Source organism: Ambystoma mexicanum, chromosome 14, assembly GCF_040938575.1.
Source record: "Ambystoma mexicanum isolate Mex_15411 chromosome 14, UKY_AmexF1_1, whole genome shotgun sequence".
In the NCBI taxonomy this organism is placed as follows: Eukaryota; Metazoa; Chordata; class Amphibia; order Caudata; family Ambystomatidae; genus Ambystoma; species Ambystoma mexicanum.
In genome coordinates this window covers 409,386,193-409,401,223 of record NC_090940.1, presented here as the reverse complement: position 1 = coordinate 409,401,223, position 15,031 = coordinate 409,386,193, and positions in this window count along the sequence as shown.

Here is a 15,031-nt window from a genome sequence, read left to right as displayed (position 1 = left end):
AGAGAAGGGAGGTTGGTGAGCAACTGTAGCAGAGGCGAGGCTTGGCAAATCCCTGTAAGAGAAGCAAGGTTGAGAATGATAGGAGAGCTGAAGGGTTAACTTCCGGAGAGGATAAGAAGGAGTAATTTAAGCATTGTCTCCACGGACAGTTGTAATACAGAAACACTAACATTAATAAACTGGACCACCGTGAACTTCAAGTTCAAATGACTTAGACTGGATGAGTAATGTTAGTTGTCTGTCTGAATAAGGTTAATAAGGTTAATGAGGCTAGGGAGGTCAACATGAGTTGTACCTTGAGAGTTACAACTTGAAAAAGTCTGAAAGGGTTACGGCGAGAAAGAGGGAGTTTCGGCACTGTGAGAGAATTGCGAGTGATAGCAAGGCATTCAACTAATAGAGCAGCTCTCTTTTGTGGTATACTTTGGGAGTGGGATAAACATAGGGACCAGAGGTAGGAAAAAGTCAGAGGGCATTTTGATTGGTGACACATGGAGAGATAAATATTCACTCGAAGCATCACAAAAGACATGGAAATATACCTACCCATACGCCAAGAATGTCACATCTGAAAACTTGACAGTCGTGGATACAAGTCTTTTAATTATAGATAGTTGCAGGCAAAACAATGTCCATTCCCTCAACATTTCTTGCTCATCTCCCCTTCCGCAACCACCCAAGGCTACTGACGTCACACAGTATTTTGGTATTTTTCGCTCAGCTAGGCAGCAAAAGGTATGTTTTCCATTCTCTCCAGCAGCCCCTGTGGATCTGTCTGTGGGGTGTAGGCAGAATGCGATGCAGGACTTGGCACCAGCATGCAAGGGTAAGCACAAGACTAGCTAGCAGATCTAGCAGTGGAAGCTGTGCTCACAGCTTTCAAGAAACAAAAACAGAATACAAAGAAATAATCTTTTTCAAAGCTTCCTTTCCATTTTCATGATGGCAGCTTGTCCAGAATGTGAACTGTAGATTTAAATTAATCATACATAACAACGAGCTGTATGACTAAGAATCACTACAAGCAGGGTAATATATTACAAGCTACTTTGTAATGTATCTTTACAAAAGTTTAAAGATGTTACATTCTCCTTTGTGTAGTGTTAGCTGTGCACCAGTAATGGTTTTTAAGTACACATCACTTCACATTCTGGTACTTGTAGGTTTATAAAAGGGGAAACGCAAGTATTTCACAGGAATTCAAATTGACAGAACCTACAATCCAGGATTGGCAGAAGATCACTTGTGGGCATCTAAGTGCAATATTATGGGAGAACGATGGGCAGTAGCTTGTCAAATGTTGTTTTGAATGCTGCATGTCTTCAGAAGTTACTATCCAGGTAGATAACCCCTGTTCTACTCCCAATCAAGTACATCTGTTTTAAGGGGCAGGTACACTTCATTAACAGGTGTGTACCTGCCCTTGCCCCCTGGGCTGGCATTGCCTTGTGCTGACTTATGCCCTATAACCTAACTTCCTATGGTTTTGTAGATTTCACATGTCACTTAGTTCTCCGCTTAGTTTCTTTAGGACTTGCCCTATGATTATGATGTTATATTGAGCATTACCTTATTACAAAATGCCTCTGTTCCTGCCCAAAAATTGTGTTGTATTGTAAACCTGGGACATCCTGCCCAGATGCAACAGGAACAGTCAGGGAGCAAGAAGGTAAGAAAGAAGTTGCTTTATTGTACACATATAAGTCTTTTACTTTTCAGGTGACATGGGAGCAGGAGCACACCCACCATTCACCCTCAGTCATACAAACACAGGCCCAAATTGGCACTTTCAGAAAACTCATGCATCATCAACCATCCAAAATGCACTGAGCTGTCACTCATTCTCACAACAACCAAGTGAGACCAGCAGGGCATTAGAGGACAGCAGCCATATTGACACACAATTAGACAAGGAACCACATTCCCTTTAAACTCATTAACGCTACAAGACACAACTAAGCACTTGCTGGACACAAAGCACAACCATGAGGTTGAGCTCTCTAGTATCTTGTGGTTTATTGGGACCCCAGAGCAGGAGTCACCGCTGCATGATATAGGGGTGTGCTTTTTCTATGAAGTTTTAACTTTATGCACCTATTAAATGTCATACATTTTACTCTTATGAAGCAGAAAACACATTTTTACTCAATTGAAAATGCATTTACTCTCTAATTAGAAAAATAGGGAGTGAAATACTCTCACCTAAAAATCCTATCTGGACCACTGCGGCGCACCAAAAGTGGTTCCTGGAGAGGAGGGGAGGACAGTGGCCTCCATCACCGGCATAGGGCAAGGGTAGATCAGGTTGACAGCCTGGACACCAAATGCCTTAGCTTTACGCTTGGGGTCACTCTTCATGTGGTCCTGGGCCCGATACTCCCAACAAGTGCCAGGAATGTAAGGAACAGGAATAGGACCACTGGGAACCTGCATTACAGCAGGAGAACCACTACTTTTTCTCCCACCCCCATGGGACTTATCCCCACCAGATTGTAGGACATTAGAGAGAAGATGTTTATGTTTATTCAAACGTGGCTGCTTTTTGGACTCCTCAGCCTTCTTTGAAGTCCAGTTTTCTTTGTTCTTGTCATTCCCACTGGGATCCTTATGGGACACCGTGTGGGAGACCCATTTGTCAGCCATCTTGGCCAACTTAAAAGGGTCTAAAATGTTCTGATGAGTAGTGTGCTGACGAAGCTCTGGTTAACAAGCATCTGAAAAATGCTAAAAAAATAAGAGGTGAGACAATTGAACAAACGTTCTCACCTTTTATGCATCAAATCCACCCCTTCATGTTCATATGTGCAGCACTCACCCAATCAACCCAAGACATAATCTCCTTCTTCGTATGATGCTTGAACCGTTTAGTCAAACTTGGCAATCAAAGCAGCTTTCATACACTCATACTGGCCTCTTTCTTCCACACTCAGTCACAACCAGTCTGAGGTACTCTGCTTAACAAACACTTGTCCCAATCTTGTCTGTCAACATCATGGATATCACAACCCATCTCACACGCCTCTAACCATTGGAGAATATCAGAACTCACTACATACTCACCCACCAAATCTTTCATAAACTTGGTGAAAGGTAAGTCTCAAGGCAGAGTGAAATGTCTGAAAAAAAAATTTGCACCAAATTTCAGAGACATTTCCCTCTGCCCACCCACCGAAACACGCCGCCAACAACAGATGCCCTACCTTCCCGTATTCCCACAGGTGTCCCAACGAAAACGGTACCTCACATGTGTGGTTCCACCGACTTCGGTGAAAAGGGAAAAGGCTAACCCACTGATAACCCCAAGCCTTTCGGCAAAGCAGATTTTGCTTATGGGGACAACCTACAGATTTGGACCTAGGGTGTCGAAGCCACCAAGGAAAACAGAGAACCCCATGCATTTCTGAAAAGAAGACACCCGTGGGCACCCCCCATTCCACTAAAAACATTCATGGTGGTTTAGTGACCCCCACACCCACCCAAAACAAGTTATCATTTTTTTTGTGTTGTTTTTGTTTTGCCTCTTCCCTAGGGACAGATTGTGCTAGCAATCTGCCCCCAGTGAGTGCTACATGAGATGCCCCCCATCCATTTGGGGTAGGAGGGAGAGGGCCTCCCACCTTTCAACTAAAACATCCATGGTGGTTCAGTGGCCCCCCACACCCACCCAAAACAAGTTCTAATTTGTTTTATTTTTGTTTTGCCCCTTTCCTAGGGGCAGATGGGCACATGTGTGTGGCCATCTGCCCCCGGGGGAGGGGCAAAACATACTGCCCCAGGCTTGGGGGTGGCTCTGCCAATATTTGCAGTGGACTCCTCCCACCCCAAATGGATGGGTGCATCTCATGTACCCCTTCCTAGCGGCAGAAATCAGCCCCCAGGGAAGGCTACATAAGGTGCCCCCATCCACTTAGGTGGGGGGAGGGCCACCCCTCCTTTCAAACACAAAAAATCTTGCTGGTCTAGTGGGCCTGCCCGGCTCCCACCCAAAACAAGTTATAATATATATATTTTTATTTTGCCCTTCCCTAGGGGCAGATGGGCACATGTGTGTGGCCATCTGCCCCCAGGGGGGTCAAAACATACTGCCCGAGGCTTGGGAGGGGTGGCTCTGCCAATATTTTCAGTGGCATCCCCCCACCCCAAATGGATGGGGGGCATCTCATGTACCCCTTCCTGGGGCAGAAATCTGTCCCCAGGGAGGGCTACATAAGGTGCCCCCATCCACTTAGGGTGGGGGCGCGAGAGGGCCATCCCCCTTGCAAAAATCCCTGGTGGCTAGTGGTCCCACCCGCACCCACACCACCCAAAATTACATTTAAAAACATCTATATATTTTTTTTTGTTTGCCCCCTTTCCCTGGGGTCAGATGATCACCCATCTGCCCCCAGGGTATTGCCCTCATGCTTTGGGGGGCAGGAGCGGAGACGGCAGTTTACATAGAAAGCATCCCCTCCCCCACTTCAAAAACAAATCCCTGCACAACACACCAAACACATATTCTGGGGGGGATAATTGACATTACATCCCCCCACTTAAAATTGTGGGAGGGATTTGTCCCCCCTGTTCTCCCCATGTCCTACGCCCATGCCAATAGATGATATACTTTGTACTCAGGCAACCCTATTCTAATAAAGCACCAATTCCTGACAGTTGTTAAAAAGCACATGAATTACTAAGCATTGTGTAACTTGATAGACATTAATGTAGAAAGGCAGGTAATATTCAGAATATTTTCAGAATGCTTTTTTCTGGATCAAAAATGCCCATGTAAGGATCCAGCCACCTCGGCAACCTATAAGGAAACGTTAAGGCATACTTTACTTTGTATGTTACAGCCCAGTCCTTTATGTTCAACAATTGTTGGATTTCATTGTCTTCAGATCCCACCAGCCCAAGTACCTGGAAATCCACAGGAGAACAGAATCAAAGATGAATATAGGCCCCCTGAATGAATCTTGAGGATGGGAGAGGCTCTCTCTCATCACAGTACCTTTGACAGGCTAAATGTCCGAGTTTCCTGGCCTTACTCGACGAGACCCCTTGAGGATGGACCACTTCTGGAAGAAGGAGTCACTGGGATGGCAGTGTCCAGCAGGATAAGGGAACCATGCATTGCCGGAAAGGCAGCAATGCAGGTCTGTCAAAGCGGTCTCTATTTTTGGTTTGCTACGTCGGCTGTGGAGTCGCACAAAGATGAAACCTGCTGTGAACCTCGCAAAGGCTTGGCTGAAGAAGATAAGTCCTTTGGTTTCTGTTGATGAACTTTGGTGATGACGGGTGCAGTGGCAGAAGTAGGTTTCATGTTTTGCTATTTTGTGGTTGGACGCCTCTCAGTTCTTCGGTGCTGCATCCACAACACAGATGACAGGATGGCTTTTGGTGACTTGGACTCGACCACTGGATTGCACTGCAGACCTCCAGCAAGTCTGGACCTTCAGGATGTTTTCTTCAGCTTTTGGTGGCGGGAAACCCACTGGCAGGCGATCCTCTTTAGGTGGGGACCCTGGACCTGCTCTGGCACAGGAAAATGGACAGATGTTGTGACTGCAGGAACCCTTGAAGAATGTGTGGGTTACTTGGAATTTTGACAGCTCTAGGCATCAGGCAGAACTATGCCAAGGTACCCCATCTTCCAGCCGACACACAGCAGCTTGGCTTCCAGTTGTCAGAAACACTCCTCCAGACCTTGGGTGATGCAGATGGATTTCTTGGGCTCAAGAGGTCCAGACACTCGTCTTCTGGACCCACGACTATCCCATCTCTGGATGGCAGGCCCACAGGACTGGCTTTCAGGATACTTCGGTGAAGAGCAGCAGTTGCACCATATCCCCTCGCAGTGACGGGAAGAGGTCTCCCCTCCAGGTCCTCTCTGGTTCAGTCCTTGAATCAGCAAAGCAGCCTTTGGATTCCTTGAAGAGTTGCAACAGCATACTTCTTCCTGCAGCTGGATTCAGGATACAAGCTTCACATGACTCCAGGTTTCTTCTTCTGGTTTCTGACTTCAGCTTCTGACAAAGAGGTGAGTGTGGGCTCCCTTGTTATATAAAACACTCCCCATTCACTCAGACTGAGCTATGCTCAGCCAAACCATCACACACAATTTCATTCATGCAGTCAGCACTCAATTAGGCTCACAGGAATTCAGGCCATTCATCAAAAAACAGACATCCAAAACAAAGTATGTGGATTAGAGGCAACTCCCCATTCTTTCAGAGGACTTCACAGCATTCACTCCAGTTTCAGTCAGGGCTGGCGAAGGCATTGCGTCACACAACCAAAACCAGACACCCACAACACAGAATTCAAATTGTGTCGAGTGTCAATTTTGCGGCCTGGCTTAAATATTTCGATCACTTGATAAAGTAGCAGCCAATCGAGTATCATGTGGTGGATTGTTGAAATCTGAATCCAAATTAATAATTTGGCAGTAGACAATTGAGAAAGGACATATCTAATGAAATTAGTGGAACCATACAGTGAAGTGTGAAATCGTTTATTAAATTAATTGTGCCCAGAGTACAGGCTACAAAGTTGAGTATGCTCTGTTGACTTGATGTACTTCATGCCCAGCCACTCACTGTAATCCTTGAGCACCAATTAGCATAGAAAAACATTGAGTGTGAACATCAGAATTTGGAATTGGGTCTGTGAGGGGGAACCAGGTGTGACAGATTGCCAACTGGTAAGGGTGTAGAAGCCCTTGATTTTTTGATTTGTATTTAATTAACAAAATCATACAGGTAATTCCATCCCAGGAAGGCAAATCTGCTGATCAGATCTCCCTTCCATTAACTCCATGCCTAAAGCATAATAGTGTTCACCTGTGCCCTACTGAATCAGTGGCCCTCGTTACAAGTACGGCGATAACCGTGCCGGAAAAACCAGCAGGTTGACAGCGGACCAGCAATCAGTTGCCGGCGCCGGACTTGCCGGAATTACCAGGGGATTACAGCCCTGGTGGTCCAATAAATCTGGCACCGGCAATTCTGTTACTCCCCATTCCCGTGGAGTCCAATAGGACTCCACGGGAATGGGGACTGCAGAAACACTGGCACCATGTCGTGATGGTGCCAGTGTTTCCGTGAACATCTGCGGCCTGGAGGCGCTACATCCGCCTGGTCAGACCTGGCGGGTGTAATGCCACACGGCTGCAGACTTGTACTTTGCCGGTCTGGAAACAACAGTGGCGACGGACTTACCGCCACCGTTGTTTCCGGACCGGCAAAGTAATAATGAGGGCCAGTATGCTTATCTGCAGTGCCTGCTCTCCAGTGGCACAGAGCAGGTTGAAGGGTCACAGGTACACATCTGACAGCTGCAGTGCCAGCCAAATCATTGTAGCACAGGGTCGGCATCAAAGATATGCAACACTGTTCCCAAAATCACATAACTATGAGAGTTACTATCCTGATGGCAGTTGTAAACTTTAAATATAAGCCACACCTTAGTTTCAGTTATGGTGGTTAGTATCTCTCACAATTATTTAAGCCACATCAAATTGCTATCACACATGTTTCAGCACTGTGAGCGCAGCTCAGCTGTGGAAGGGTTGTATGTATTACCCCCCACACCTCCAGCCTGGCTGTCTCTGCTGCCCCCAGAAAGACTGCAGCCCTGGGGTTTGTCTCTCTTGATCCATTGTGATTTAGGACAGCACCTCTACGAGTGCGCTAGCCTATTCAGCAGGGAATGACCTGGGAAACAGGAATTGAAAGGACACACCCATCCCAAAAGGACTAGCCTCACACCATGGTGCTGCATACCAAAAGGGCTTTTTGAAGCTATTACCAAGGAAAGGGAGTGGGATTTGTGGATACAAGGGAAGTTAAACTCAAATACATATTGTTGTTTTCTTATCTTTATCCTGACTCCGGTGCCAGCCATTTCCTTTAGCATAAAGCTCTTTGGGAGTGATATCAGAAGGTAAAGAACACTTGTCTCAAGCACAGGGATTTGACTCCTTTTGAGCAAGCTAGATTTAAACCAATCACCCGTGAACCTTTGCCTTTAGAATAAGGGGTCTGCCACTCCTGCTTTTATTCACTTTAGAACAGACACCTAAGGAAGAAATAATTGGACCTGTATTGTGAGATATGACTTTCCAAATTCCTCTGCTGGAGCCTGAGTGTCCAAGGCAGAGGCAAGCTCTGCTTCCTAACCACCCCCAGTGCACATTGAAAGTGACTTGTTGATGGAGCAAGCCCTGCCTCTCTGCCAGTCACACTGGTACCCAGCACTTTAACATGCTGAAGAAACCCTGCCGGTATGTGCTAGCCTCCCCTTTGTTGGGAGCCCAAGAACATGGACAAATCCTTGAGTCCCTGGATGGGGTCTCACAGCAAACAAAGAGTCATGACAGCGAGGATCTGTTTGTCTTTGCTGGTGAACTGCTTTTAACAATGATTGTAGTCTGTTCAACCCAGCTGAGGCAACATGCCCCTCCAGTGCTGTCTTTGGCACTCCCCTGATCTACGAACTGCTGTGCTGCATCTTTTGAAAAAGTTTGTTGCCGCCCCATGTCAGCTGAGTGCGTTGTTGCCTCGCCTCAAACAAGACTTGATTGCTGCACCTGCACTGTTCAAATAGCCTTTCAAACTGCCAGCATCTTTGTTGCTGATCTTCATCGACAGTCATCATAACAATGGGGCTTCAACGAACCGTGAACTTCGAACACTGCACCAATCCACCAAGTCAGCATTGGAAAATGAGAGTGCAGAAGGGCAAACGACCAGAAGCCATCTAAGTCACTCACAACAAAAAAAAAGAAATGGCAAAATGAAAGGGATGAAAAAAATCAAAACCAGATAGTGTCCAAAAATTATACGAACAAAATCACACATCAAGCAGAGTCACTTGCCAACGCCCCTCTGAACGATCAACAAGAATCTCCTACTTGTTACAAACTCACAGAGGCACGTCTAATAATAGCCTCAAGAACATTTGTACATCAGTACAAATAAATCATTGGATTCCTGAGTAAGGAAAAAGACGGAAATCACTGCGTCAGTATCCAAACAAGACACAGGAGAACCTACGCAGCCAAAAACGAATAGGACCCATCCTACCTCTATATATGAACCCCCCCAGCCATAACCAAAGGAGTCCAGTAACAAAAAGGATTCCTAATGGTTTGCACCATACCCTAGAAGAGCAATGGGGACAAAATATATGTTTCTATGCCAAAATTGTTGAAGCTATTGGGTTAATTTCTGACTTTGTTGTTAATTGTTAGAATTCAAAACACCCATTGATGATTGTTCACATCTATTTACGTTGAAATGTGATGTCTACATATTCTTTGACATGTATTACCAATGTACTTTTGTTTAAAAATTTCCCTAAATCATGCATTCTCTGATTTAACTTCATGATTAAATTATAGGCTTGATTGTGCTTCTTGCACCACATCATTGTTTACTGAACGCTTTGCTGATTTATATCAGACTGCAGCGTGCCCTGTTGTTGTCCCCCACTAGTGGGTGGACCTTCTATTTCTCATTTCAATATTTGTCTTGTAGCCAAGACACAGAGAGGAGCACCTACACCCTTGAGTAACGGCTGTGAAAAACTGTTACCGACACACTTCCTTTGAATCTTATTGATAGAGACTCCCAGTGTGCACCTCTGCTACCCTCTTTATTTACTAATGGGTTGCGCCATACTCTAGAAGAGCAATGGGGGACAACATATGTGTCTAACAAAATAAAAATCGTGGTACTCTTTGCGAATAATAATAGCCCATTTTTGAATCGTAACAATATACTGGAAATACTACACAATTGCCAACCCCTTCAAGTAATTACATCAAAAGATGTTGATTTAGTAGAAATACCAGACTCTACTTATGATGTGAATCGGGCAATTGTGCAGTTGGTATCTCCTATAATAAAATAACTGATTCTTAGCCACTCTTAAGAACTGCTTGACAAGGGCTACTCTAAAGAGAGGAAACATGACTCTATCCCTAGAGAAACGATGCAGAGGCGACAGAAAGGGCAGGAAGCCCCCCCATAAATTCAATGTTCAGGATATTAACTATTTGGCACAAAAATAAATAGCTGCAATAAACGCCAAAAACAACTTGCATCAACACTATGAATGCCATGTAGAAGAAATTGAGTTTGACCATGTCACCTGAAAAAAAGACAAAAGTGAAGAATTCTTGAATTTCATTTCTTGGAACATGAGAAGCTTTGGCTCTGTTAAAGTTGGTTTTAGGGGGCAGGCCTTCCTTTTAGCCTCTGACCTGTTTCTTCTGCAAGAAACCTGGATCACTGAGAATACCAGCTGGACAGTTATTACATACTACAGAGAAAATCCAAATGAAATCAGATGGGAATACCATCAGGGGGCCTAATTATAGGGGATAGGAGCAGTATTCACATGAAAGAATATGTGCTTTCAACCCCTAATGTAAACATTTTGGCTGCCATAGCTTAATTTATGGTATACTCCCATGACTAACAAGTATTGATAATTAATGTGCATAGCTCCTCTGGTGACATCATAAAAGAGGGGATAATATTGGTACTGAGAGATACTATGGGATGGGTTTATAATAACCCGGAGGATACTTTCTCATAGCGGGGGATTTAAAATATCAATATAGGCCCAATAAGGAAACACGGGGTGATCATATTTTATATGAAAAGATAAACAATAGGCAAAACACCTGGGCGATAGGGGTCATACATGAGGAAGTGATTAACTTGGAAAATGATTGGTTGGCTCTTTTTGCCTCTCTAGATATATGGCAATATTTTAAGATTCCGGGATCAAAGGGTTATCTCCCGTACACTTGGTCTATGAACGCAGTAATTCATTTATAGATTAGGGTAGTTTTCAGAACACATCAGTAAATCGTTTGATATTTGATAAAAATTTGTACGATGAGCGCAATGAAGGGGTGGATCAATCACATTTGAACATGTCCACTAATGTGTGCAAATATACAACATCATTGGAGGTGGATGTTTTGGTGACAGCATCCACTGCGTCATACATTCAAAAATACCGCTCTCTGAAACTACCCTCACCCTGACACTACCGTTAACTTCTTCCCCTATTCACTCTCTCCTGCTCGATCAGGGAATTTAAGGGACTCAGACTCCCATGATGCATCTGCACCATCAGTGAAAGGAGGGAGGAGGCGCATGGCGACGTCAGCAGGAGGTGCAGTGCCATTAACAATGGCTGTGGAAACTGTTGTTTCCTGTGGGGAACAGATGGACAGACCACAAACAGTTGAACAAATTGACTTAACGGAGCAACGTCAGGCTAAAAATGGAATAAGTGCAGTGACTTCTACTCAGCCTACTCCAGTGTTTTTTCACTGTAAAACTCCTTGGAATCCTACCAATAACACAAATAAAGTGGGTTTGGCATCTGAGGATTTAATTAAGCAAACATTAAATACCTGGCGGGGGGGGCAGGAATCAAAAAAGGAAATCTTACCAAAGGGAACAACAACATATTGGAAAGTGGCGTGCCTGGGAATTACAAGCAAAAAAGGAACCCAAAGATTCCATTATAGAAATCCTGTACCAACCGCGAAGAATGAAAGTCTAAAACAGACTCTGTGAAGGAGGGGGAAGTAGGTGAACTAAAGGATGTGATTCTCCTGGAAACTTAGAACTTGTTGGAACATTTTGGTGGCGAATATCCAGCCAAGTATGCCTTGCCCTTCAAGAGACCTCAGTTCAAAAGCCATATACAGTAGTGCATCTTTGGTAGAACCAGCACTATCCAACAAGAAGGAACCAGGAGTAAATGTCTGAGAATCGCTACTAAACACTTAGCTTTCTGTGTTTTAAGTTAACGAGGATATTACCATCAGGAAGTGCCGAGAGTTTGGTAACACTGAATATACCAAAAAGGACTCCATGGGCCTCATTATAACCTAGGCGCTCCCGTAATGAAGGGTACTGATATGGGACCGGCACCCTTCATTATGGGGCGCCCTATTATGAGGTTCCCTTTGCGGGACCCGGTAAAGACGCCTGGTAAGTCATTGGAGTTCAGGTGTTCCTACATTGGCGCCATTGCACGTTTGTTGCCTTCCTGAACCTGAAGAGTGAACATGTCCCACCAAGCATCGGCGTGGCTCTAAGGTCCAATATTCCTGTGTGTTAGCTGGGGGAAGAGCTCTTAATTTGATGTTCACACCTGGTGGCAGGAGAGACCTGCATTCTAATGAAATGAACCCCTCTGCAAGATAACTGTCTTTGAATTCTAAACTAATATAATCCTTTGTAGGGTATTCTGTGCATAGGCAGATGCAATCCCTAAGCAATCCCTAATGCCTTCCCTAATTAAAGAACAACAGCTTCTGCAGTGTCCAATCCAATGAGATGTCCTTTAATTCTCTTGTGACTTGCTAGAGTTTTGGAACATCAAGATTATAGACAAAATGCCTGTCTCTCTCTTCATAGACGCTATTCCCTACTATACTAGACCATCTTTTTGCATCGTCAGTTACAGTATTATTGTTCATTCGGTTCCACCCTCTCCATTGGCGACTTTCAATGGGCAAAGTTGTCCTATTTATTTGTATTTGTATTTGCATTTATTTAGTTTATATAGAGCTTTACACCAAAGTGCTGCACATTTTAACAACAAGATACATATGACAATTAACATTATAACAGTAACAGTAGAAGCAATTTACAATTGAGAATCAGACCAACTGAAGGGGAGAAGGAGAGTAGTGCAGTAGAACTGAGAGGGAGAGGGAGGGGAAGAGGAGGATGAGGGAAACGGATGGGGTGAAGGGTGAGACTGGGGGGAGGGGAGGGAGATGATCAAGGAGATAAGGCAAGGGGGAGGGGGAGGAAGGGGGGAGGGGTTTCATGGTGGGGAATGGAGAAGGAGAGATTTGAGGGAAGTGGGGAATGAGGAAAAGGTAGAAATAGAGCAGAGTGAGAGAGGTAAGGAGTTCCAGTGTAGGGGGGCTAGGAGATGCAAGGAGCGGAAACGGGATGTGGCACAAGGGGAAGGAGGAACAGTGAGAAGGAAGTGGTCAGCAGAGCGAAGGGAGCGGGAGGGAGTGTTGTAAGAGAGGAGGGAGGAGAGATAAGGGGGAGCAAGACCGTGGAGAGATTTAAAGACTAGGCAGAGACATTTAAATTTAAGTTGGGAGTGAAAGGGAAGCCAGCCAAGGGAGGAAAGGGAAGCAGAGATGGAGTCCCGGGAGGAGAGGAGACAGAGGGTGCGGACGGCAGAGTGGTAGATAGATTTAAGGGGGGCGAGATGAGAAGTAGGAAGTCCAAAGAGTAAGGAGGAGCAGTAGAAGAGGCGAGAGAAGATAAGGGAGGAGATTAAGAGTTTAGTAGCATGGAAAGTGAGAGATGGGCGGACTTTGTGAATATGAATAATGTATTAATTTATTATAATTTATTAATAAATATGAATATTTATAACATCTGTGTATGTAGTAAGGGTGTCTCTTTTAGCTTTATGGTCCTCAATTCCACTGAATAGCGGATTATTAGGTATAAATCTTTTCCCCATTCCCTGCCCCCCTCTGGGATTACTCTCATGTACTTTCTCGTACCAACCATACCACACTGGAATGCCCCTGGATCCCCATTGCCTGTGCATGCTATAGTCTGAATCATGGCACCCACATTCTCATTATGGGTATTACCTGGACATCATTTTAGCTGTGGCACAAGTGAACAAACCCCCTTAAGACTCTTAGCTAGAAAGGGACAAGAGAGAGTGCAAACTCGAGATGAGAGATGCATTGAAAAGCCCATTATATACCTCAAACCCATAACCCCATTCGGTCACTGCCAACACACTGCTCTTCACCATGCTGCAGCCGTCGCACCTCCCCATCTCCTTTTGTACATCAGGGTGCAGCCCATTTTTTATGAATCCCCATCGATGTTGGTGACTGTGGAGAGGCGATTTTTTCTTTGGACTGTGTGAGAAGGTATTCTAGCACCTGCCCTGACCAATGTCTGATGAATGCTTTCATTTCCCTGCCCAACACGGGCCATGTCCATAATGGGCAGATTTCCTAGCAGGCAATTGAGCAACACAGCAGAGCATAGTAGAATGAGCTTCGAGGCATCTCTCAGCCTGCCAACCAGCATGCCAATCAAGGGTAAATGGCTGACTGTGGGCCCACATGTCAAGTAGCCATTTCTGAACCAAAGGATGTTGCCTCCCATAACCCTTAGCTGTTGCTTATGGTAACTGACAAGAGTTTAAAGACAGCCTAGCCTTTCCCCCTAATCTGTCAACTCACAGGTGCTTGTTCTGCTGCACATGGGATACAATGTATCTATGAGAGAGAGCAGGGGCAGTGTGAGCTAGTGAAATGGGACATGTATCCAAGAAGCCAGTGGTGGGAGTGCAGGGTTGCAGGTTGTTTTGCCTTGACTACATGTTATTCAGTGTGCATGTGTTCTACATGTAAAGTATAGGAGACCCCTCAACTGTAGACCATTACCCCACGGGTTGATTGACTTTCTATAATACCCATTCTTCTTCTTGCACTGCAACCCATAGAATACAGCTGAGACCCACGAAGAATTTAGTCAAGCTGTCACATAGTCAAAGGCATAGGAGTCATCTCTGCGCCTGAACACAATGTTCTGCATGATTTTATAATGTTTTAAACCAGTCATCTGTGTTAGTAATTGAATAGTCACCTAATTCTAATTGCTATTTGCATGAAATGTAAAGATCTTTCATTTCCATGTTTGCATATACTATGGTCTGCTGAAGGGCCTTCCACTCTGCAAGGCTTCAAAGCCATAACAATGGCAGTAAGCGCCATATAAATATCAAATTACATAACATAACATGTTACAAAGTTTGTCTAGAGATGAGCTTAACAAGGGTCATAACATCTTTTATTACTAATAACAAGATACTACTACAATTACAAGTGCATTCCGCTATGGATAAACTGTGATGTCTTCCTAGTACTCAGAAAGGCTTGGTCATTAGGGACAGGCAAAGTATTTCCATCAGCCTTCATGGTACAAGAGTTACAATCATTCCGGCTCTGTGCTCAGAG